This window comes from Coccinella septempunctata, chromosome 3 (assembly GCF_907165205.1).
Source record: "Coccinella septempunctata chromosome 3, icCocSept1.1, whole genome shotgun sequence".
Classification (NCBI taxonomy): Eukaryota; Metazoa; Arthropoda; class Insecta; order Coleoptera; family Coccinellidae; genus Coccinella; species Coccinella septempunctata.
This window is the reverse complement of record NC_058191.1, coordinates 30,763,079-30,788,390: the sequence shown is the minus strand read 5'-3', so window position 1 is coordinate 30,788,390 and position 25,312 is coordinate 30,763,079. Positions and strand designations below refer to the sequence as shown.

At 34.7% G+C, this 25,312-nt stretch overlaps 1 protein-coding gene across 1 annotated transcript in view; it reads right to left on the bottom strand.

Moving 5' to 3' along the window:
• LOC123309593 (leucine-rich repeat-containing protein 24-like) overlaps nt 1–2,911 on the bottom strand; it is a 28,873-nt gene extending 25,962 nt beyond the window's left edge. The window contains exon 1 of the mRNA XM_044892782.1: nt 2,871–2,911. The gene's annotated coding sequence lies outside the window, so the exon portion shown is untranslated. The remainder of the gene's footprint in view (nt 1–2,870) is intronic.
• Nucleotides 2,912–25,312: the final 22,401 nt, after the last annotated feature.

Here is a 25,312-nt window from a genome sequence, read left to right as displayed (position 1 = left end):
CTAAGACCTAAGAGTGAGTAAAAGCTACGCCACTGCAAGGGACGTAATCCATTGGATCCGGGTTGGGCCTGGGAAACTTTTAACAAGGACTTATGGCTCTTCGCTCACTAATGGCGGCATCGAAGGGAGCATTAAAAGAATATATTCGCCCTACCGTTTCGTTTTATTGGGCAAGTTGACGGACTTTGTTTCGGGCCAGCTTCCATATCCGGCTGAATATCTCAGAAAGGCAGGTTTCCGGTTGGCGGAGGTCGAGAATTTGGAAAATTCAGTTTTCACTCCGTCGTTTGATTCTTATTGAGTTTTTGGAGGAAGGAAAAGCGTGGAATTAGAAAAGTCGACATTAAGGAATTGCAACGATATTTTAGGATCTGTCCTAATCTGGTTTGAGTTCAAAATGGAATCTGAAGTCAGGATGTATCTAACTGACAAAGAAACTGCCACACCCAGAAGGAGCTGTTTAAATTAAAATTTTTTTTTGGAAAAACATAAATAGTAAATATAGCAAGGAGTAAATGATTAAAATTTGGGAAAAAAATCGAGAAGGTTTTTTTAAAATTCAAACAATTTTTATTACTGTAATATAGTAGTCGTTTTTTGCAAATTTTTTAAATTTTACAGCAAACCAGCTGTTCCAGGAGATCCAATGTCGATGTTTAGTTTTGTTAAAAAGCCTAGAGTACGTATACGCGAAATTTATCGCCAGCTAAGTGAATTTGAAAGAGGTCGAATTATTGGTCTACGGGAGGCAGGGTTGTCATTTCGAGAAATCGCTAACCGTACGAACTGAAATCCAACTACTGTTATGAGATGTTGTCAAGCGTGGTTTGATCACGCCCAAAATCGAAGAAGAGTAGCACCGGACGTCGAAGGGGCACAAATGAAGTTCAAGATCGGCGTCTAAGACTTATGGCCATCAGAGACCGATTTGTGACAACTAGATCTTTGGCTGATGAGTGGTTAGGAGAACAAGGCCATCCTGTAAATGATCGAACGGTTTACCGCCGTATAAGGTCTTTTGGACTGCAGCATTATCGACCCCCTCTTGTGTCACCTCTTACGAGTCTTAGGGTTGAGGAAAGACGGCAACGTCTGCAGTGGTGCAGAGAACGACAACATTGGAATATGGAATGGCATAGATATGGTCTCTCATCTCGATTTTCCTTGGATACACCTGATGGCCGAAGAAGGGTAAAATGACGTCGAGGAGAAAGACGTGAACCTCATTTTGATCTTAAGCGTCATGTACATCGGACAGTAGGCGTTTTGGTATAGGGTGCTATTGCGCATGGAAGTAGGTCACCTTTAGTCATTATTCGAGGTAACATGACAGCGCTGCGTTACCTTCACGAAATAATGGAGCCATATGCTCTCCCTTACCTTAACCGGCTTGAGATTTTAAGAATCCAATATTTCAGGAAGATAATGCTCGACCTCATGTTGCCAGAGTTAGTTTAAACTTTTTTGAAGCGACCCATGTGAATATTTTGCTATGGCCACCAAGATACCCCTATCTTTCGCCCATAGAGCATGTTTGGGACATCATCGGTAGAAGGCTTGGAAATTTACCCCAGCCCCCACGGACTTTGGCGGCTCTGAAAAATGAAGTACAGGTAGCTTGGGATATCCCTCAAGAATAAATAGACCATTTTCTTGCATCAATGACAAGACACATTATTAACAGATTTAATAAAAAAAAAAGTGAACCCTTCGTTTTTTTCTTCAAACTTTAATCATTTACTGATTGCTATACTATCTATGTTTTTTCATAAATTTCAATCGATATCTATGTTTTACCAAAAAAAAAAATAAAATTTAAACAGCTCCTTCTGGGTGTTTTTTTCACGACCGTTGCATGTAGTGATGATTATTGTTATTAGGTTTATCCTGTTGGGGTTCCAGTTGTGTAAATAAATAATCTATCTGTCTCCTTGAGAATGATAACATTTATAAATCACTGGTGATTTATGAGACATTGTCTACTGGTCTATCAAACTTGATGGTCATAACGACAGATATGGAGACATCTATATTCACAGTCCCAGAAAACTCAACTCGAAGCAACTAGAAGTTTTAGTCTAGGCTGGTTCTTTAATTTCTATTATCAACTGAAGTAACTGGAATTTCATAACATTTTCTACATTTTCAATCTGAAAAAAACCAGCTGGACCGGGTGTTCTTTTATGATTTGAGAACATTCAGAAATAAAGGTTCGTCTATTCATCAAAAAAATTTTAAACCAACTCAGTTGAACAGATACTTTTCAGCTACACTATTTTATTCACTTCGTCGGATTTCAATTAGGTTGAAATTTCATATATTCGAGGTATGACGATTTCAATGAAATATATTCATAAATTAAGGAAAACAATCAATTGTTGCCTGTTAATCACATTTTCGAATTTTCCTCGAAAAACTTGCTTTCTAACGGTTCAAAAATTTTCAAGGAATTGAAATATGTGGTTTATATTTAGTGGTTCCAAACTCATTTTCATCCAATGGAAACTGTCAAAGAACCCTAAAATACACATCCCTATGAGATTTGGCATATCATAAAACTGCTTTGTACCAAATTCAGTAACTTTCGTATGGCTGGATTCTGAGATAAAAAGAAAATAATAGTTTTAGGGTATAAATTTAGGGGGCATAAGAGAGAAATCGAAAAAAGTGGTAACCTAATTTTGTATCGATAATCTGTTGCCAAATTTTGTTGCATTATTTTCGGGACACCCTGTATGATTTGGTCCTCAATGTAGTTGAGGACACGTTTCATCAAGGGTGAAATGAGAAATGAGAATCATATCCTCAAAGCTTTATAAAAGTCGAGAACTATAATATAGAGGGAAATAAACTTCAATTAAGAAACTCACTCGGATTGTGTCGGACTCTTGTTCTGGCTCTGAAGTTTAATCCCTGCAAAAGAAAAATTCATTAATGAATCGGTTGTTTCTTCACCGGCATACTTCAGCGAGCACGAAGTTTTCCCTGGTTTCCTTGGGGATTCGGTGCAGTAAAAAATATCGCCTAAATTCATAAATAAAATTTCTCCGTCCTTTGTGCAGAACAAAATTATCCCCTGAGCTTCGAAAGAATCGGTGTGCACTGGAGTGTATCCTTTGGGTGGAGTAACTTTAAGTATCAGACGAAAAGTTTCTTGTAGCGCATTTAACAAAGTTTCGTAGACTCACCAGGAAATCGATTATTGTTAAGTGATGCTGAGAATTCAGATTGTTGCTTCGGCAATTCATCAGGCTCATGCTTCATTATTTTTTTCTGATTCATTGTCTCTTATTCAAGCACAAAATAAAGTTGATCGTGTTTGCAGAATATGTCTTTACATACGAAAAAAATATTCGCGTAGTTGGATTATACATTTTAAAAGATCCACTGAGGAAACTACTTGAAAAAGCGCCTAGATAAAGATATGTTTCAAATGAAAGTTTATTTGTCGTTTCATCTGAACTCGAAGTTTGTTTGACTTCAAGATTTTTTTCGCTTCGTTAAAAGATTAGGAACATTTTATTTCTTGCGTTTTTGCATAAAATGAATAATGACTCGTTGTGGAGATATAGTCTTTATGGTTATAATACACACAAACTATTGAGCATATTTTTGAAGAAATGAGTACTCGTGGATAGACAAACGACCAATCAAAAAATTTTTGATTGGAAAATGACAAAATCAATTTTACAGCTTATTTCACCTAATTAAATGTCCCCATGACTAGCAATACAAAGTTCTGTCCTCTGTTCGAAGATTCGGAAGGTTTATGAAAGCTCATGCTTAACAATGAGCATTTAGGCTATAATTCTTGCGTCAAATTGTGATTTTTTTATGTCAATTCAACAACTTTCAATCAGTATGATTTGAATATATTCAGAGAAAATGATGAAGTATAATAGTCCGAGAGCTGGCAGCAAAAACAACTACCTCATAAGTTACCAAAGATTTGGTTTGGTACTTTGATTCAACTTTATAATGTGAACTTGAAACCGTCCGTCTGCCGTGCGTGAGTGGTCGCCTTATTGGATAAAAAAAATTGAAAAGATGAGAAAAAATCGATTAGAACCTCCTCATCAGTTACCACTGTAATTTTTGTGTCAAATTTTCAATTAATATATCACTAATCGAAATTCAAAAGAAAACATTGGCAGACGGTCGCATTCTCAAGACAGACGGCCTAAAAGTATAACTACCTGAGGTACGTAGTTCACGTAGATTCGCAAAATTTGTCACGGTTTTGAACCAATTGTGATTTTTCCTGATGTGTATATTGTCTTTTGAAATAAGAGCTTACATGTATTTTAAAAAGGGTCATCAACTTCTTCACAAGGGATATCAATTTCGATTGCCAGATCATTTTCATCATTGAAAGTTATGAGGACGAATAGAAAAATCGGCATACGGTCGCATCCTACGAACAGATGGCTTCAATTCTATGAATATGTTAAAGGCCTTGTGTAATTATTCGCAACAACAACGGATACATTAAGGTCGTCAAGCAGAAATTTCATGTAAAAAATGAGCAATTTAAAATTAATCTCATTTTGTGTATATTGTTTAGAAAAACAGGAGCCAAAATACAACAAAAAATTGCAAAGATAACACACATTGAAAATCTGAATAGCTAACAAAAAAAAATGAATAAATAATTGTTATCTAACAAGAAGTATTAAAATTTAAATTCTAACTCAGTACGTTAATTATTAATTCATCGATTAATCTTCACCACTCCTCGCACTGTGGAATACTTATCTTCTTCTATGTCTGGAGTTGGTTTTCACATATTTCTTGAATTGTAGAAGGGCTCTGTTCGTGGTCCAATAACGCATTTCAGTTTGTATCTTCCATCAACTAGAAGCCAGGCATGTTTTCCAGAATAAAAAAAAAGCGGATGCACTTTTCAGACGTAATTCTAGATGGCGCAAACTTGATTAACCCTTTCCATTTCATTTCTAATTTTTTTTACGAGGTGGCATTAAGCATCTATCACAATTTTTTTCTTTCTGAAGCTTTATCTGCCTGTCATGCTTTAATAGGCAGTGATTATACAGCATCATTTACTGATGCACACAATTATATAAGCATTTTAGTATTATTGAAAAAGATCCCAATATTGCCAAAATTTCTGCCTCTTCTTGACATTCTCAAGAAACATTAAAAGAGCAAATTCAAGGAATTTAAGAATTTGTATGCTGCATGTATGGCTATGCTGATAAATAAAGTAGGGCTGGATTTGTTCCTTAAAAAGAAACTATGGTAGTTCTGTGTCTCAGGCATGTAATTCATAAAAAAAAAAAAAAAAAAATTATGGGAGCTTGATGTCACCATGTTAAAAGGTGCTTATAAATGTGCGAATCAAATTTGCGGCATCTGGAATTACGCCACAGAAGCCTATTCGAATTTTTTGATACTGAAAAACAAGTCTGACTTCTAGTTACGAGGCATACGAGGAATGTTGCCAAAGGTCTGAAATTTAGCTGTAATTTTTATAATTTTGTTAATTCTTGTCAATATCACAGTGTGAATTTTCAACATAATCTTATTTTGCATACGATTGAATGTCAATCTGGGAGGACTCTCTCCATCTTCTGAAACTCTTTGCAGGAGCAAATCGACTATTATAATTTTTTAATCGATTTTGTTTCAGAGACTGAGAGTGAAAACACTAAAAAATCTCAGAAGATATAATTTTTATTTTTAACTGAATATATTCATCTCAACCTGATGAGTGATCTTATCCATATACAATATTGAATAAATGATAACGGGAATTTGGACTGATTAAAAAAGTGTATATAGTGATGTTACCTGAATCATTTATAACTTGGCCATCGTTTCGGACACTATTTGTACTTTCTCAAGGCTGCAATGATACGAATTCATAAATCATACATCCAGAAGAACACAACTGACACTCAGCTCGTTATAATATTTCTCTTGGTAATGAATCTTTTTTTCGAAGTTCGATCAAAAAGTTTGGTTATTGTATCAAATTATTAGTTTATCTTATCTTTCTTATGTCGGTGAGTCGGTAAATCTGTTCCTTCATAACAAATGGTCTTCTCAGTTACAACGCATAAAAAACCACAAAACATCACAACTTATTAAAAATATCAAAAGTCAAGAGATTACAAAAGTATATCAAAGTCAGGAGTTGAAATAATATAAGCTACAAACCTCCAGTCAATGTATCACTGAACCAAAATGCCAAAACAATCTCAGCCTAATTTAAATATATTTCCCTCTGAGTAGTCACCGATAAACAGTACTTTACGATTCTGCAGACTCACCAAATACTCCTTGCAGATGCTGTATGGTTTCTTATGTTTCCACATCTACTTTTCACAACAATAAAATCTGTCTTTGAGATTTTGCTGCCACTTTCATGATTACAAAAACAGTGATGAAAACGCGCCCCTATTAGTTGAACAACTGAATAAGTAAAATATATTGAATGATCCTAATAAATATCTATTGTGATTAGTGCAATATTATTCAGTTGTATTGTGATGATTTCTCTGGGTGTGAAGGATCGATTGAAACAAGAACACTCTTCGTTTCTGAGCTGACATTTTGCTTTTATTTAAAAGTGCTGAAGCCCTGAATATGCTTTTACATAAAAGCGAAACGTGAGATAAGAAGCAAAGAGTGTACTTGTTTCAATCGATCCTTCACAACCAAAGAAATCATCATAATACAACTGAATAATATTGCACTTGATAATTGCATAAACATGTTAAAACTTGTCTAGTACCACTAAAATTGGCTACAAGTTCTGCATATTTAATTACAGCACAATTCTCAGAACTTTGAAAACATCCCTCTTAGATGAAGATGAAGTATTTCACGGTGCAAGCACTGCAAGCAGTGATGGAGATAAGGCCATTAAATAATCGACTCATCGAGTTAGCATTTTCAATTTAACACTTTTTTGAATTTTCAATTGTGTGTTTAATCTTTTGTTGTATTTTGCTCCTGTTTTTCTAAACAATATCCACAAAATAAGATCAATTTTAAATTGCCATCTTTTTTTAGGATGCGACCATATGCCGTAAGATGTTTCATTCGTCCTCATAACTTACAATGATGAATGATCTGGCAATCGAAATTGATGACCCTTGTGAAGAAGTTGATGACGCTTTTTAAAATACATGTAAGCTCTTATTTCAAAAGACAATATTCACATCATGAAAAATCACAATTGGTTCAAAACCGCGACAAATTTTGCGAATCTACATGTACTACGTACCTCAGGTAGTTATACTTTTAGGCCGTCTGTCTTGAGAATGCGACCGTCTGCCAATGTTTTCTTTCTGAATTTCGATTAGTGATATATTAATTGAAAATTTGACACAAAAATTACAGTGGTAACTGATGAGGAGGTTCTAATCGATTTTTTCTCATCTTTTCAATTTTTTTTATCCAATAAGGCGACCACTCACGCACGGCAGACGGACGGTTTCAAGTTCACATTATAAAGTTGAATCAAAGTACCAAACCAAATCTTTGGTAACTTATGAGGTAGTTGTTTTTGCTGCCAGCTCTCGGACTATAATGCTGAAAACCGAATGTCTGTCGAATGATTGATCGCACAATCTACGTTACGTGAAACCTGCCGTCAAATCTAGTTACATTTAGACAGTTAAAAACAACCTACTCGAATTGATTGTATTGACAATGTGGGTCAATTCGTAGTTGATTCCTGCCCTAACGAATATAAATTCCCTTTGTTCTTGATATCGCATTTACTCGATCAACTCGATGCCGATGGTTCGAAACAAATCATTTGTTATTCTATTACTACAAATTTTATTGATTCCGAATGTGATAAAGTTCAAAAATAATGATCCATAAGCTTCAACACAGGCAAATTCGTACGAATATACCTTTAGATAGATACATCAATCTCTACTTACGTATAAATTCGTTAAATATTTTTCAGTTAATATGAGCCTGTGTCTCACAATTGAGCTAAGGCATCATTTCCTTTACTTAAAGGCGCACTATCTTGTTGCGGAGGATAATGATTATGTTGTTGGAACTCCAATTGGAATCTAGATTTGCAATTTTTTTTTTCAGGCATGCAATTTTTCATGATTTTGAAACATGGTATTATTTTGCTTCATTTATTTTTTCGCCGTTAGTACTTGTATCCACCTGAATTTCGAATGAATGACACAATATTCTTCTGTAAGTATTGCCACTAGTTATCGATTGAAATTTATTTTGGGAGGTATTGCCACTAGTGCCTACCACTGTCTTGAATTGGTGAATGTTGCTGCTTTTTCTTTTTACTGCCGCTTTCCTACTGTTTCAGATTCAGCTTTATCATTTTCACTCGCATTAGTCGAGGTATCTTTAGTTTTACTGATCATTTGATATTTTTACTAAAACTTACGTTTCTCTCTATTGCTTGTTAGTCAGAATGGGAGCCAAGTGGGTCAGCAGACCTTCTTTTTACTGACGAGTAAACGTCACTTATGGTGAAATAGGACTACCACTTTGTGATAATATGGAGTGGGTATAGAAATAAGTTACTATTGAGTTAAAACCGATTGGAATTAATGATGGGATGACTTGATGTTGTAAAAAACCAGCCTGGTATTATCATCAAAAACTCCATTCATTTTCTGTGATAGTCCATCAATAAAAGGAAACTTATAAAATTTACACACAGGTTTCTCCGATACGTTGTTGTCTATGCTTTTTATGAAAAGAGAGTCTTTACACCTCTTTACAAAGGTATTCCCTCGAAGAGTGAATAGAATTTGATTAGATGTTATTGAAATATTCCGATCCCACGACCAGTACTTTTATATTAAATTGAAGCAATACGATCATCAATTTACAATCACGAAATAGTTTTTATGTTTGAAAAGTGATAGATTGTTTACTTTGGAAGTTTAAATGAACAAAAATTTTTTGTAGAGTTATGCGCTTCAGTTCCACGAAGAAAAGTTTTTCCCTAAAATACGGAAGCTAGAGAGCTAGATCTCTCCCTCCAGTCCCATCCTACTCAAAAAGGAGATGATGTCGGAAGAGGATTGATTCTTGAGTTCCTCTAGGACCATCTTCGGAGAACCAAATACTCCAAGTCTGACCCTTTCTGCCGCCGGACAGACACAGAGGATGTATTCAATCGTTTCGTCCTTCTCTAAGCAGAGTCTGCAGAGCGGGTCATCGACAATGCTAAGCTTTTTAAGATGGGCTCTGAGTCTACAATGTCCCGTGAAAACCGCCATCATTGATCTTAGATTGGTTCTAGAAAATCCTAGCCAACGACTGGTGTATGGGCTGGGAGGCACTGAAATAGCACTGTGCGAGTGACGCAGTCCAGGACGGTTGCGCCAGTACTCCAAGACCTTTTGCCTTATCCAGGTGTTGTTCCGTTCCCTGATTAAAGAATTGGAAATTCCTGTACTTGGTTCCGGGCCAATAAGCGCTGATGTTGCACCTTCTCTGGCTAGAGCATCCGATACTTCGTTGCCTCTGAAGCCAGAGTGTCCAGGTACCCAAATCAGTTGCAGTCTGTTTAAACTTCCCAACTTGGAGAGTTTAGATCTGCATTCAAATACATGTATCGAGTTGCATTTGTCTGCTGCAAGAGGTTTAATTGCAGCTAGACTATCCGTTAGGATTTTTATTAACCTACCCGCCCAATCCATGTTAAGCAAATGTTTGGCGCATAGATTAATGGCGAAGATTTCTGCCTGAAATGCTGTCGTCGACTTTCCCAGACTGGCACTACGTTCAATCAGCGGTCTACGACTGTAGACTCCGGCTCCAGATCCCTGACTGGTTCTGGAGCCATCAGTACCAGCAAGGTCCTTGTAGATAAAATTCCTTGTGATGGAGCCATTCGTCTCTGCTTGGAATCAGAGAACTGAAGGTTCCATCCGTGCTGGTTCTTGTGATTATCTGATCAGTTCTCATGCCCATCACCTCATCTGCTTCCAATTGGACTGAAAGACGATTGGGCACGAAAATGAGTTTGTCAGGCTCCTTTACGGTAAGGTGGTGGAGCCTGTGGGTTGCTAGTCCTGCCTCTCCCTGGACAAAAATGTGAAGGGAAGGGAGGTCTAATAGCATCTCCACTGGTCTGATACTGCCTTCACTAAAAAAAGCTATTTCTATTCCTGAATCCCAATTTAAAATAAAACTGCATAATGATATGACAACTCTTCTGGATTGAAAATGAGCAATTTTCGGGGTTTTCGAACTTCAATCTATCGTCCTATCTAATCTATAACTCTTATTAATCTATTCTTATCTTGGAAACAGCTATAAGAACAAATCTAGCATTGACGCTACTATGCAGTTCTGGCAAATGAACTTCCTCAGCTCCCAGAAGTGATTCGGGTCGTCATGACACATTTGTTGAAATAAATTACTGTTCGAAAAGCAATTACTTTTAATTACCCCACTCAGAATACGCGACTCCGAAGTGTTCTTAACTCGGAATGGGCTTGATTCGGCTACGAATAACCATTCCATTACAAAGTTCCCGTAGAATAAGTTCTTTTGTCTCAGGAACTATAGGATATTTTATTTTTCAATAATCGTTTGATTAAAGTGGAAGGCGCGATCGAATGGAAAATCTGGAGGGAGGAACCGAATCCTTTCTGAACAATAAGAAGAGGAATTCTCTTTAATGGATCCGGTTTCTAACGGAAATGGTCCAATACGAGTGGAACCTCTTGGAATTTCGATTCTTGGGAATGTCGTTGAAGAGTGAAGGGTTGAGGTGATGCAGTAATTCTTTTCATCAATCGATACTGAAGTGCTCAACAATGGAGCTATGCGATTCTCAAGAGGTTATGAATGTTTATAAATTTTACAGTCAAGACACACGAAAAAATGGCATTCAAAATATTATAATAGAGTTAGGTGAAAACAATAGGTACAGAGTGAGTCTCTGACTCGTACAAATATTCGAACAGTAGATTCTTGAGGTCAGAAGAAAGACTTTTTTCCTATACCATTTTTTCGATTTGGCCCCGATAAAAAGATATAGCCATTTCAAGTTTTCTTACTGAGCTGTGCCACCCCTGGAAAAACTAAATTACCCCCAGAGTAACTAGATAAATCTATGACACTACACATTTATGGATCTTTCAAAAAGAGTTGCATTCGGTCAAAGTATCCAATTTTTCTAATTTCACAGATATTTTTTATTTTTCAACATAAAATACTCGAAAACGGCGTATAATGCGAGAAAATATGAAGAACACTTTCATTTTAAAAAACGCCCACATACTCATAAGAAAGTGTCTAACTTAGTGTCAAGAGTTGGGTTCTATTGAATCGTCATAATGAGAAAACTGGATGACGTGGGTGATATCTTGTGTTCGAAAAAGATTAATCAAATAAATGAGAAACTATTTTCTGAAATTCATGTTATTCGATAAAACCGTTTGTGAGAACTATAAATAACATTTGACTGATATTCAGAAAATACAATCTTTGGTTGCAGAAAAACCGTGAAGTGAAATTCATCTGGGTACCAAGCTTTATGTTGATAAAGGAGGTTATGAAATGGCTGACCGAGTAGCCCGAACTGCAACTTCTCCTGACAGAAAAGATGTGAAAACTATCAAGATCATTGACTTGATTAACTTAGTTAAACAATGCATATCATCAGAATGGCAGAGAACACAATGTTTATTGAAATTTATTCTGGGAGGATTCTGCATCTCTTCATAAACTTTTTAGGGTTTTCACTCCCAATCTCTGAAACAAAATCAATTAAAAATGAAATCAACGATTTGCTCCTGCGTAAATTCTTGCACTAATTTGTCAGGAGCAAATTGAATTGAAGAAACACAATGTTTACAACGCTACACTGAAGCTCTTCAAAACAGATGTAGGAATTCCTTATACAGGGTGTCCCGTAAAGACCACGTCAAACGAAAACGGAAAGTAGATCAGAATGTGCTCTACCTGATGTGAAAAAATCGTTCATATAAAAGTCTCACAGTTTTCGAGTTATTTGATGTTTTATGAAAATGTTGAATTTTTTCGCTTAAAATGCTTTCTCTCTTGCGGAAGCTACAATTTAATACTTTTCGAATCAGTTTTTTTCCGTAAATTTTGTTGAATGATAACTTCAATTCATGCATTAAAAAATACCACAAAATATTATGCAGGGATTCTGAAAAAAAAAATTAAAATTCATGTTCTGAAGGAAGTGTTTTTTTGTGCTGAATTTTATCTGACGTGGTATAAAAAAAAGACACTAGATCTGTTCTGCACATTACGTTGAAAAGTTGCCCATTTTGTAAGGATTCCGAAAAGGTAAAATATAGGTGATAACCTTCTTCACGAAAAAAGATATTTGAATGTTTATCGAAAATGGAGCAAATTTGTGAAAAACTGATTTTGTCACCCTTTCTACAAATTCTTTCATTTCGCAGATTCTGCTGTAACATATTGAATAATTCTCTTGAAAAATGGCAGTTAGTCCTTAAATTACTTATAAAATGAAATTATTCATTAATTGCAATGATATAATATAATAACGCACAAGACCTTCAACATCAACAAATCTATTGTGAAGAAACTTTATAAAAATATCAATAATAGAAATTCAGAATTCTTATGAGAGTAAATGCTCAAAATGCCCCCCCCCCCCTTCGCTAATACATGCCCTGCCTCTATTGAGAAATGCCCTTTTCAAACCAGTTTACGGTGAATTTATGGACTGGAATATACGATGAAAAAATATTCGGTCCGACAGAATTGCTGCAATCATTAAACAGCACCAACTATTTGAATTTTCTAAGTAACAGTGTACCCTTACTCTTAGGAGATATACCACTGGAAATGCGACATAATCTATGGTTTCAACACGACGGGTGCCCAGCTCACTACACTCGTCATGTTAGGGAATATTTACACCAAACATATCCTCCCCGTTCACCAGACTTAAATCCTCTGGAGTTTTTTTACTGGGGTTTTTAAAAAAATTAAATTTATTCGAATCCCATAAAAGATGAAGCACAAGTTAGGGACCGCATTCGTATTTCAGCAGCCAAAATAGCGAGAGAAGTTTGTATGGTTTGAAAATGTTATTTCTCAATAGATGCAGGGCATGTATTAGTGAAGGGGGTGGTTATTTTGAGCATTTGCTCTAATAATAATCCTGAATTTTTATTATTGATAGAATTCAGCACAAAAAAACACTTTCTTCAGAACATGAATTTCAATTTTTTTTTTCAGAATCCCTGTATAATATTTTGTGTTATTTTTCATTGCATGAATTGAAGTAATCATTCAGCAAAATTTACGGAAAAAAAACTGATACGAAAAGTATTAAATTGTAGCTTCCACAAGAGAGAAAGCATTTTAAGCGAAAAAATTCAACATTTTCATAAAACATCAAATATCTCGAAAACTGTGAGACTTTCATACGAACAATTTTTTCACATCAGATAGAGCACATTCTAATCTACTTTTCGTTTTCGTTTGACGTGGTCTTTACGGGACACCCTGTATACTCATAACACTTCCAAGAGGAGATATAGATCGTACTGCCACTCACCTACCTCTATATACTTAAGAAAGAAGGCATAATGTCCTATCTCAAATTCCATTAGTCTTCTAAATTATATAATTTTTTCACATACACAAACCATATCTCGTTTTATCCACTAATTCGAGTATTGATTATTTTAATCAAGCATCGAGTAATTCGCGAATCCTTCAATAGATGATCCTGATTCAGGAAAGAATTCAACGCCTACAGAAATTTAATTTTTTTTCGGAGGCGTAAATCTCCGCCAGTGGAATTCAATAACTCTGCCTCGAATAAAACTGCGATTTCCATTCTTATAGACCCCTCTGGCGTCCTCTCCAAAAATATGATTTTATCATCTTCCACAATCGCTTCGGGCGTCAAACATACATACGTTCGATACGTTGAAGGATTGCAGAAAACTCATTTGAAAATCGATATGTAACGTTTTACAAGAAAGGAAGGGAAATTATTCTTCATGGGACTAGCAGGTTCATTCCAGTCTGTAAAAATATTCCTCGTTCTATGTTGATATTTGCATAATGCTCCTAAAGAACTCGTGTGCCTTGGAAACTTTGCTGAAACACAAACTTAATTTGCGCTTGCTCAGCTATATGAGCTATATTCGGCAAGGGACGTAGGAATTTGATAACTAGCGGAAGAATGCATATTGTTGGCATAATCTGAAGTTTACATACAAAAGAATGCTTCAGTCCTATAATTTCGTATCTATTGCTCAATAGTTCAATTTCGACAAACCTCAGCATTCGAAAAAGTCTTTCCTCATTTCAAATAGAAATACAAATAAATAACAGAATAAAGAATCATTGTTTGTCGTAGTGTTGATAGCGTAGGTAAAATAACAGAATAAAGAATCATTGTTTGTCGTAGTGTTGATAGTGTAGTATATGTATGATTCGAAATTTTGTTTGCCTTCTCGCTTCCATGGAATGTCCTCTCAATTTCATTCAAGCTAGTTTTCTTTCCACTTTCGGGGAGCTGCATCAAAGCAAGGACTGCTAAAAACTAATTGATATGACAAATCTACACTTTTGTTTGGCAAGGAATCACTCTTTAATCACTCCATAATTAAATTCATGAAGGTTCACAATAAGCATTACTCGTACATAAATAGAAATTTTCACATAAAAAAGCTTAAACGATTTTTGCAAATCTCCTGATGCCTACGAGAAACAAACATGTTGCAATAAGAATACAGAACTCAATTCTGTTCGTCCAATTTTTAGCACAAAAGATTCCCCACGAGCATTCACCAGGGACTTATAGATTTATCCGTAACAGAAATATTAACTTTTCTAGGGTATCAGGGTTGATAAATTGGAGCTTTGGAGATTGTGGCGATATAGCATTAGTTCGTGAATAAGCTCGAAGTTCTTGCAACGTAACTCTTCCGGAAAGTTTTGTGTATTTTGAAAAGTTTCTTAGAGATCGGCAACCAATAATATACTTCGGGAAGTGTTGGGCAATATTTGGGGGATTCTTTCGGTGCCGAAGAATATAAGAATTCATAAATTTCGGATGAAGATATCCAATAGTCCCAAGGAAAATAATCCTCGTATTCCTGTGATTTGAAATGGCCAGCAAATTCTTGAAATGTTTGCTGCAATTCCGGAATGAACTAGGGTAGTTGTTTCTCAACCAAATATTTCACTTTATGCAGAAGTATGTACTATTTCAAAGTTCAAAAGTTTCTTTTATGGCCAAAAATTATGAAAATAAATAAAACATGATTGTGGCACAGAAATATGATCAAATTCAAACAATATTCGACTTTTTAACTATGTCACAAAATGCTGCAATAAATACTTAACCGCCGATTTTTTATTGAATATCATTTTTAGTAACTCATTATTCATTGGATTCAAACGCCAGAATTCTTCTGACAATCAAAATCCCTGAATACACTCCTGTTATTCATATAAGTCTGATAAGTCTATTATATAAATACGTCTTTTTGATTAAACTCTAGCACCATAAACTTCAGTATAGATCGTTCATCAAAAGTTTCTTTTTTTCATGAAAAAGCTGCAAATTATAGTATTGTGTGACGTATTATTTAAGAAAACCAGTATTTAGCAAAGAAAATAGGTCCAGAAAAGTGTAACTACCTTAAGTAAATCCCAAAAATTGAAGTAGTTAACAAAGCAGACCAAATACCATCGTATTAATAATGTAATTAAATCAAATGATGAACAAGTCATTGTCAATGCAGCGAATGATCAAAATAACATTAAAGACTTGGAAAAAAATGTCTTCTTATTTACGATTATATTTGTTGCTTCTTTTTTTTGTAATTTTTTGTCAGGGATGCTTTATTCACATGTGGGCTACTTTGACCATTAACTGTTTTTTATTCAATTACATAATCTATGATATGGCATTAGTTATTCAGATTTTATTATGATAAAGATTTTTTTCCTGCTGAAGAAACATATTTTTTTTTTATTAATTTCAACAATACACATTAAACAGAGAGCACTTATTTTTTTGATGTTCTATCATTCATGAAAATAATGCTCGACATTTCCGATTCAACATTCTCAACATTTATTCTTCCTGAAAGAATGGTCAATTATATCCATTGTTTCATCAACAGTCGACTGAAACAACACCATATCCAGCATATTTTCATTTCAATTAGGTACCTACCATCATCGGCCAAATCTCATTTCAGCAAAAAAATTCACGAGTTGCCATCCGCGCGGACTACACAAAAATATTCAATATTTGACGTTACCTCAGGCTGCTCTGTTCCGCACCAGGGATGGAATGATGAAATAGTTATCCGGAGAAAAGCTTCATTAACGGGGAGATTGTCACGTTACTGGATACGGCTTGCGCTTTTTCGGAATTGGAGCTGAAAAATTCACATTCATTTCCTCGTTTTCAGACATATTTCGAATATCTTCTTTCGGTGGTCGCTTTCAGCACTATTCGTGGGTTTGTTCGGCATGATCTCCATAGGATTTATATTCAATCATTCTTTTGTACTGAGCACAAAATATATTATGTTTGAATTTGTCAGATCTCGGCAAACAGAAAATCATTTATCAAGATGGAATTATCCTTCAATCCTTCAATATCAGCCTGAACAAAATGACCCAATCAAGTCATATTTATCTTACAATCTTACAATCATTTCTTTCGTACCAATTATTTATAATTATAACTTTCCTTTTTGAGAGCGACATTGGAAAACTGCGTTGTTAAAAAATGTAACATCTTCAAAAATCTTTGAGTGTAGGTCCCAGTTGAGCCAACAAATAATCCCACAACTGAAATTCCCTTCTCAAGAAATACTTTTTAATGTGTTCATTTTTTAAAGATTTTGTTAATTGATATGAGCTTCAAAGAACATTCCCCTTTATAAAAGCAGTCGGTAAGCGATAGAATAATTTTATTAAATTTGTTACGAGAACGGATTAAGGTTAGCACACATAAACTATCGTCAATGTCAAAACGACGTTGGCACAACCATTTACCGACTCCTATTTATTTTTTTTTCTGCAAAGATGCCGAAAATACTTGTGGAAAAGCTAGGATAATGTATCAGGTATCAGGAACTGCTATGTTGAATTGAAATTCGCTCATTCTAATCTTTTGATTCATCAGTCGGTATGGAAAATATTCCCTGTGAGCAAAATTATTGTTATTTTCCATTTAAATCTGAACGATTTATACAGGATGACCCAAAACTATTGAATCAAACGTCACACCACGATAGAGTAGAACAAATACTATAGAATGACACCAACATTAGTTGAGCGAAAATGTACCGTTTCCAAAAAAACCTAACCTAAAATTGCCGATTTTCGGTCTATTTTTCTAATCACAGGGCCAATTTGTGGTTAAGGACAGCGTTTTTCGCCCATATTATCACCCCTATAGAGGGAGTTTGTTTATTTCAAGTAATAAAAATTAGGTAGAAAAAACAATTGTTTTGATTTACATGTACTTGGGTTTTCGATGAACTACTTGGAATAATTTTAATTAGGTGTGATAAAACAATAATCTAGGAATATTGTGTCACAAACTGGTCCTGTGATTGAAAAAAATAGTTGGAAAATCGGCAACTTTAGGTATTTTCATAAAATTCTGGTACATTTTCGCTGGACTAATATTGGTGTCATTCCCTAGTATTTGGTCTACTCTATCGTGGTGTGACGTTTGATTCACTAGTTTTGGGACACCCTATATTTCAGCTACATGTTTCCACAAAAACGAAGATTGTAAGTGACGAGGATGACAAAGAATTGTAGACTCAAAAAGAACAGCCTCAATTTGAGGATTTATCTTCAGAAAAGATCTGCAACGATAAATCAATATTTTCATATGTTTCCGCAAATGGCCCTCGAATAATATTTTAACTAGCCTTATGGTCTTAGTAACACATTTGAAACACAGATGGCGCTCACATCACTTTAGTCGCTTCGTTCCTCATCTTTCTACATCATAATCTTTGATGCTGAAGATAATATGGAATATAACAGGAGACGGACATCCCTGCTCAAAATTTAGAAATCACATTGATGAAAATCAAAAGGGTGAACCAACTCGAAATTTTGTGTGAACAAAAGAATTTCATTGCTGCAAAAATAACCACAATATGAATGCTTGGATGGAAATAACAATTTTGTGTTTCTGGATTTACCAAAACTGATGTCTTCAACTTTCAGTCTAAAAGGAAAACCAACATTTACTGCTTTCAGCATATGCATATTATGACATGTGTCAATATTTTTCTTTCATATAAAAATATACAGAGTGTTTTCGAAGGCTTTTTTTGACAGAAGGTAGAAATCATCAAAATGAGTCATTTCACCAAAAATTGTCCTTATGAAATATCCAAGATGGCTGAGCTGCAACCGGTAGAAATACGACAAAATTTAATTAAATTTCGAATATAAGACTGTGGAAAGTGACTCCGGCATCGAAAAAACTAAACAAAACGTTAAACTTATAGTTGGACAATGAATGGTTTAGTAGTTCTGTAGTTAGTCTATAGGGTTAGTTGCATCAGGTCACTTGAAAAATTGTTGTTTTGTGCGATTTAGGGTGAAGAAAATATACCCCCTTTTATTCTTCATATAAATAACTTGATAAAAGTGAAAAAAAAAATAACTTGATAAGGAATCCCTCCAATCAGTTTAACCCATCTCGCAGAAAAAAAACTTTTTCTCTCAAGGTATGGTGTTATTTCACAAGAATGTCGATAAAAAAGGGAAAAGTTCATATAACCTAAATTCTTTACACCCTAAAGTGGCCATCTAGTTCACGGTTGAGATCGGAGAATCATGCGAAGTCGGAAGTAAGAACGAGAAGGAACCCCGATTGAAAGCGGTACAGTTATACATTATAACCCGAATTTATCGCACGAATAACGTTCTAATTGGAGGATTCATAATTGTACACCATTATGGGCATTCCAGTGTATGCACACGTTACTTATGAGAAGGGGCATAATCACCAGTTCGTTATAACAGCCTTTCAGTCTACAGACCTATAGAATAGGGTTCTACACTCCCAAATCCATTTACATAATGGCATGATGAGAATGACGGAACATTTTCTGCTTGTGTAGAATAATTAGAAATGCGAGTAGAATTCAAAACCAGCGAGAAACAGTGGATGGAACGTCAAATGCAATTATTATTTTGGTATGTCTACTCAAGCCTTATAATTTCCATCGATTTGGTACGAGTGGATGTAGAATTTTCTTACCAACAGGAATATTTACGTGGTACTAACATTCATCAAACATTCATATGAATGTTTGATAGCCTCAAGGCTCATTTCTATTAACTGCCCTCTTCGTGGTCCATATAAATGATCTTCTTAACTGTACCGAATTCAATAATTCGATTCTTTTACGAAGATCCCAATAAGAAAAGCCAATGGGACCAAAGGAATCTGCTGCAATTTGATGCCCAACAGACAGAAATAACAACTCCTCAAGACCCCAATTCCTGACTTCTGACTTGATGATAGTGAATCAGGAGCTCCAGCTGAAGGAGTCCATGTATATACCTACATGGCGTTTTTTTGGCGAACATTGTGATCAATATTGGTCTTCTGCAGTCAGCTGGGATTTGTGTTCAAGACTAGGAAATATTCTCATAAAATCAAATTCTTCTAATTCACAAGGTTCAGATTACGGCAGGACTTGAATGATGCCTTCAAACATTCATAACATGGTGAAGAACTGGAAATCGGAAGAACATTACTGTCAAATAAAATGGATTTCGGAAATTAAATTTTTTACTTTACTAAGGAAAATGGAAATGTAAGTATTGTACTTGCTAACATGTGACTCGATCATTCATTGATTCATTTATTTTCTGTGATAAAATTTTCAGGGCGTGAAGGCATGCAAACACTACTGACTACACCATGTGCAGTGAACATTTGGAGTCAATTGAGAACTGTTCATCCACGTAAATTGTTGTATGCTGGAAGCATTCCTTTCATGAAGGCCCTATTTAGGCGAAACTTTTACCTTTATACGGCCATTCAAAGATTCTCAATTTCTACTCCTTCAGTATATTCAGAAATGCAAAAGTTTTATTGAGTTCGTTTTGGAAATCGAGTAACTGTCAAATTGTTGTTTGGAAAGTCAAAATTATATGAAACCTGCTGTGAGTGTTTTGTTCATTCAATAATCAATTTGTATATTGTGTCACAAAGGGACAATATAATGAAGAAATCATAAAAAAGCATGAAGAAACTATACTGTAATTTCTTTTTATTGTGGTTCTGAAAATTCTGTAAATAATATGTGAGTAGCTGAAATGTGTATGCTATGATGGTATATTGAATATTGATTCATATTAATTTCTAATGTGAATTGTAGAAATTCAACTAAGTTTGTGAATTCAAAACAACGTATTGCACAGAAATAACACCTTTGACGTATAGCAGATCACCATATGATCTTGTGTACTAGTCAAAGCTCTATTCGTTGTACATAATTTGAAATTTTTATAAATTGCAAATAAAAACATAGCACACCCGACAGAGTTTTTCAAGGTCAGATGAAAACTAACATCCCACTCATAAAACAAAACCATACCTATATTTTGTCGCTCAGGATATAGCAAGGAATAGAATTCGAATGTCGCGCTTCTCAATCATAAAACAGAAAGCTGTTATTAAACAGTTTTTCTATATTGACAGTACGTTTGCAGCGCCATCTTATTGTCAAATGTGTTTTCACTGGCCAAAATGTAGTCGGTTTTTAGTAGGTACTAGAGATATGAGGGCGTTTCTTATCTTCATACTCTATATAATCTCTGCTATTTGTATTATTTGACTATCTCATTGTGATACATTGTATAACTCGAACCATCAAACCCCTCTATAACTCGAAATTCTATAATTCGATCAAGTTTGGCCAAGGTAGAATTCTACCTATAAGTCGAACAATCAAAGCAGACTTTTGACGTCTACTCACTTTGCGAGTGTTACCTCCTTTTTGGAAGATTCTCTGAAGACCATTTTCAGCCCAATGGCTTCTTCCACAATATTGATATATATATTGTACTGCATTTATAATTCGGCGACAATATAAATTCAGCCAAGCTTATGCTATATTAAAAATTCCTTCCAAAAAGCTAGTTTCAGTACAAATAACGAGTAAACCACAACCACCTCCATCAGAATAAAAGAAAAATAAGAATCAATGAATAACACATAGCTTTGATTCTCTAGATGCTCGAAAGTTTTGCATGCAGATGATAATGTTTCTGTGAGATTATTGGAAAATGTCAGAGAACAGATTATATAGGGCAAGAGCACCAAGAGGAAATCCTTCTGATGCTGATATTTAGACAGGAATTGAAACCGTCCAGCACGTCTATCCAATTATTGAGGCTGAAAATCTGACATCATAAACTAGCGAAAAAACAATTTGAATATACTTCAATACTTTTTTATTACATGAGTGTTTTCAGTAGATATGTACCATGTACATTTGGGTTCCTTCGTGTGCTGTAGTGAAATGTTGTTTTCTATCTATGTGATATTTCTTCAACTCAAACTCTTCATCATTAGAACTTTTTTTCTATCTGTTCAAGTTCGAGTTATAATGGTTCGACTATATGTGGTTATTTCGAACATTGGACAGATGAAGAAAAAATAAGACATTTTATTTCCCGTTCACAAACTGACTATCAGTGAATTTCTTTATTTATTTGCAGTGACTGGATTCACTGTCCTGTAAAGCTGATTTTGAGAGTAAACTCAATTACCAACAACTTCTATCACGGACATTCCAAATAACCAACTTGAAGAGACCTTTGGAATGTTGCACAATACTTCCCTGAGTTATCACAGTCAAACACACTGAACGGAAGTGTAATGCGAGGTATGCCCCAAAGCATTTCTACTGGACATATTGTTTTACCTCCTGGAGCTGTTCTAATCGAACTCAGATTATATCTCAATGGCTTCAAACAAGTAACTTCAATTAAACTGCCGGATTATTTGATGGAGATAATATCAGGGGATATGTGAAAACAGGATTTGATTTCAGGAGGTTTAATTGGGTTATACCTACTTTCCTCGAATAGCAATTAAATAATTAATGCTAAACCCAGAGAGTCGAATTCAGTGAACATTTTTATGTAAGGAACTCACAGTTTCGAAAATAACCTTGCACATTTTTCTCAACTCGACAGACTATAGTATGAAGTGAATTAGGAATTCTAGTTTCCTCCCAAAATGGCCAAAATTCATTTCAATGATAAGTTCGAAAATTCAATCGGCAGACTTCAAGTTCGATATATTCGGTTTTCAGAGTCTCTTTGCTTTTAAATATGAGTTCAACGAAAAAAAAAAATAGACAATGTGATGGGGAATTTGGCCAATATTGTTCTTTTACTCTGCTTTTGTCGAGTAGTTATCTGATTCCTTCAGGAAATCAATATTTCCCAATGAAGATATCATAACTTAATCATACCTCGCTACTTTCATCATCCTGATTTCTCAAAAACTGTAAATATCGATTTCCAATATCGTATAGGGTTCTGCAACATTAGTGTCATGGTGTTCCGTACAGGAATTAATTCGGAAAATATTTCCCTAATCGTTTGAAGTCGCCCAAATCAAATATCGTAGTTCACGCAGGGTTTTCCCAATTTAATTTTTGAAATAGCAACCTTTTTTATAACATTTTGGTTTTAATATTAATAAAAGGCAATTTATGAGTACCTCCACTTCTTAAAATTGGCCGTTCCCAAGATTGTCAGCATGGATTTTTTCAATATTAGCTACTTAGAAAAAAAATTTCAAATTATGAAGTTATTTTGAGAAGAACACAATCATGGTTTATATTGTGTCATGAGTTGGGAGGAGAAGTCATAATTTTTCATTAATTATTTTCTTCAAATTATAGCCTGGCATATTTGTTCACCTTTCAACAAAAAGTTCTGTAACCTGTTGATCCAAGAATTTCAGCATATTGTATAATTTCGAATATTAATCCCATACAAAACATAATCAGCTCCTGTTATATTCTACCCCCTTTAATAGCTTTGTTCTGTTCAACATATCCATCAGATAATTACCATCCATTTTCTCATCAAATTATCCAATGGATACTCCTCATACACAGGTTAACCATTGAATGAAAACCTCATTAGCCATATAGTAGTTATAAATCATTGCATATCATTATGCAGTACTGATAAATTACGTAATGCGTTCACAAATTACCATTCCTAGAAAAAACTTTTTGAATTATAAGGTTACAAGGAAAAAAAATCGACTGAAATATTCAGAAAGAAAGATGTAGGTACTTCCTGTTGTAAATGGTTTCGTCTGTTAGTATACGAAATCGTTTATAATTTAGGATTTTCATTTCCCATACGTCCATCAATCTATTCCGAATATGATACATTTGATTATGTTCTCAGTTCTTTGTTTTTCAGCAGAGCTGAATGTATAGCCTATGGTCTGAAGCTAGTCATAGTATATTTCCAATAACAGAGTGTGTTTTTCCACTATTTATATAGGATTTACAGAATTTCATTTCTCACATTGAAAATCTGCAATGGATAATCATACGAACAAATTCAATAACTGGAATAACCAACACATTGCCGTTATGGATCGAATATTGAAAATTCAATTATAATTTTTGTACATGACATATTTCGTAATCGAATCGAAATAATAAGTGGAATGAAATAGATATTTCATTGAAATTATTCGAAAAATGTTGTTCAACCGCAGATGAGTTTTCGTTATTCTTCAATTTTCGTGAGTGGTAGTCCGCCCGCGAATTTGATTCAAATTGGCGTTATGTCTTTTGAATCTTTAAATAGCATATTGAAACTTAGAGACCAAAGTGGATGTTTAATCTAGAGCGAAAGCTTTATTGCATCGCCAAAGAGCAAATGCTATTGGTCGAAAAGAATGAATGCTTTATGCTTCCTCGATTGTTTTGGTGTACAAGGCCGTACCCAGGGGGGAGATGAGAGGGGTTGAAACTCCCCCAAAATTTTCCGTAAACGAGTATGAGGTTCCCTCCGCCATACAGTATTAGGTACCCTAAAGACACCCTTCACTTTCAACCCCCCAAAAATTTTTTCTCGGTACGGCCTTGGAGGAGTCAATATTTCATGTTGAAGGAAGGCCATGATAGTGGGGAAAGCAAATATTGATATTACCAATAACAATAAACTAACTCCATTCTTTAAAAGAAAAAATAATAGTTATTAATCAAAAATCAATGATTCTGGGATTACATTATACAAGTTAAAGCTTCTAGTGAAGAGTTTTAAATGTATAAGATGATAAATATAGTAAAAAAGATGACTATCATTATTTCAGAATTCAATAACTTATACAGGTCGTTAATTATGGGCGTATCAGAAGGCAGTGGAACGAAGGAGTAGAGCCAATTAGACTCCAGAGGTGTAGTGGAGAGTGAAGAAACTTTTTTTTTAGTAAATATACCGGATTTGAAAATTCACGAAGATGCTTTGTTAAATATCCCTTGTGATTAAGAGCTTCTTTGTGAAATGTGATCAAACATCCACTAAAAATTTCATTAGTGTGGTAGAATTTGTGAAGAAATACGGTTTGGAGGGTGAGAACCTAACCATATGGAAATGGTTAATAGGTGATGCTGTTGGCCTAATTATAAGTAACATTTTCCTTGTATTTAACGAATGAATAGATTTTTTTCTGTCTTTATAGACAATCCCCATTTCCTAGGCTAAAATGTTCAAATTATTTTCATCTATTGTAGAAATGGCTAAAAAAAATTATTTTCTTTAGGTTATAGTGTCTACGATTCGTCAATTTCATACAAATAAATTAAAGTAAGAGGGCGGAATCATATAGACATAAGAAGATATGTTGTGTAAACTAAACATTTTTGCACTTCTCTACATAACACAGTTTCTAACGGTATTCAACATGAACCATAATCATAAACCATCAGATAACTCTATGAAAAATCCGATAAGTCTTGGAAGGGGGACGCCCAAACCATTGAACTGACCAAGAATATTAATAATTTCAGCAAAACTGATATTTAAGTAGGCGCATCATGAGGCCCGCAGCATCACTAAATTGAAATTCAACTTTGTAATTTAACAATTTAGTTCTTCGCATTTATTTTGCGCATTTGGTGAGCAAAATTACTATAAATCCTCGATAAAATAATTCATAGTATTTTCACTAGGTAACTTCACAAGAATGCGAATAATTCCTGAAATGAATTTCTTTGAATTTGCATCTGTTTTCTCAAGGTGTTTCAAGCCACTTTTC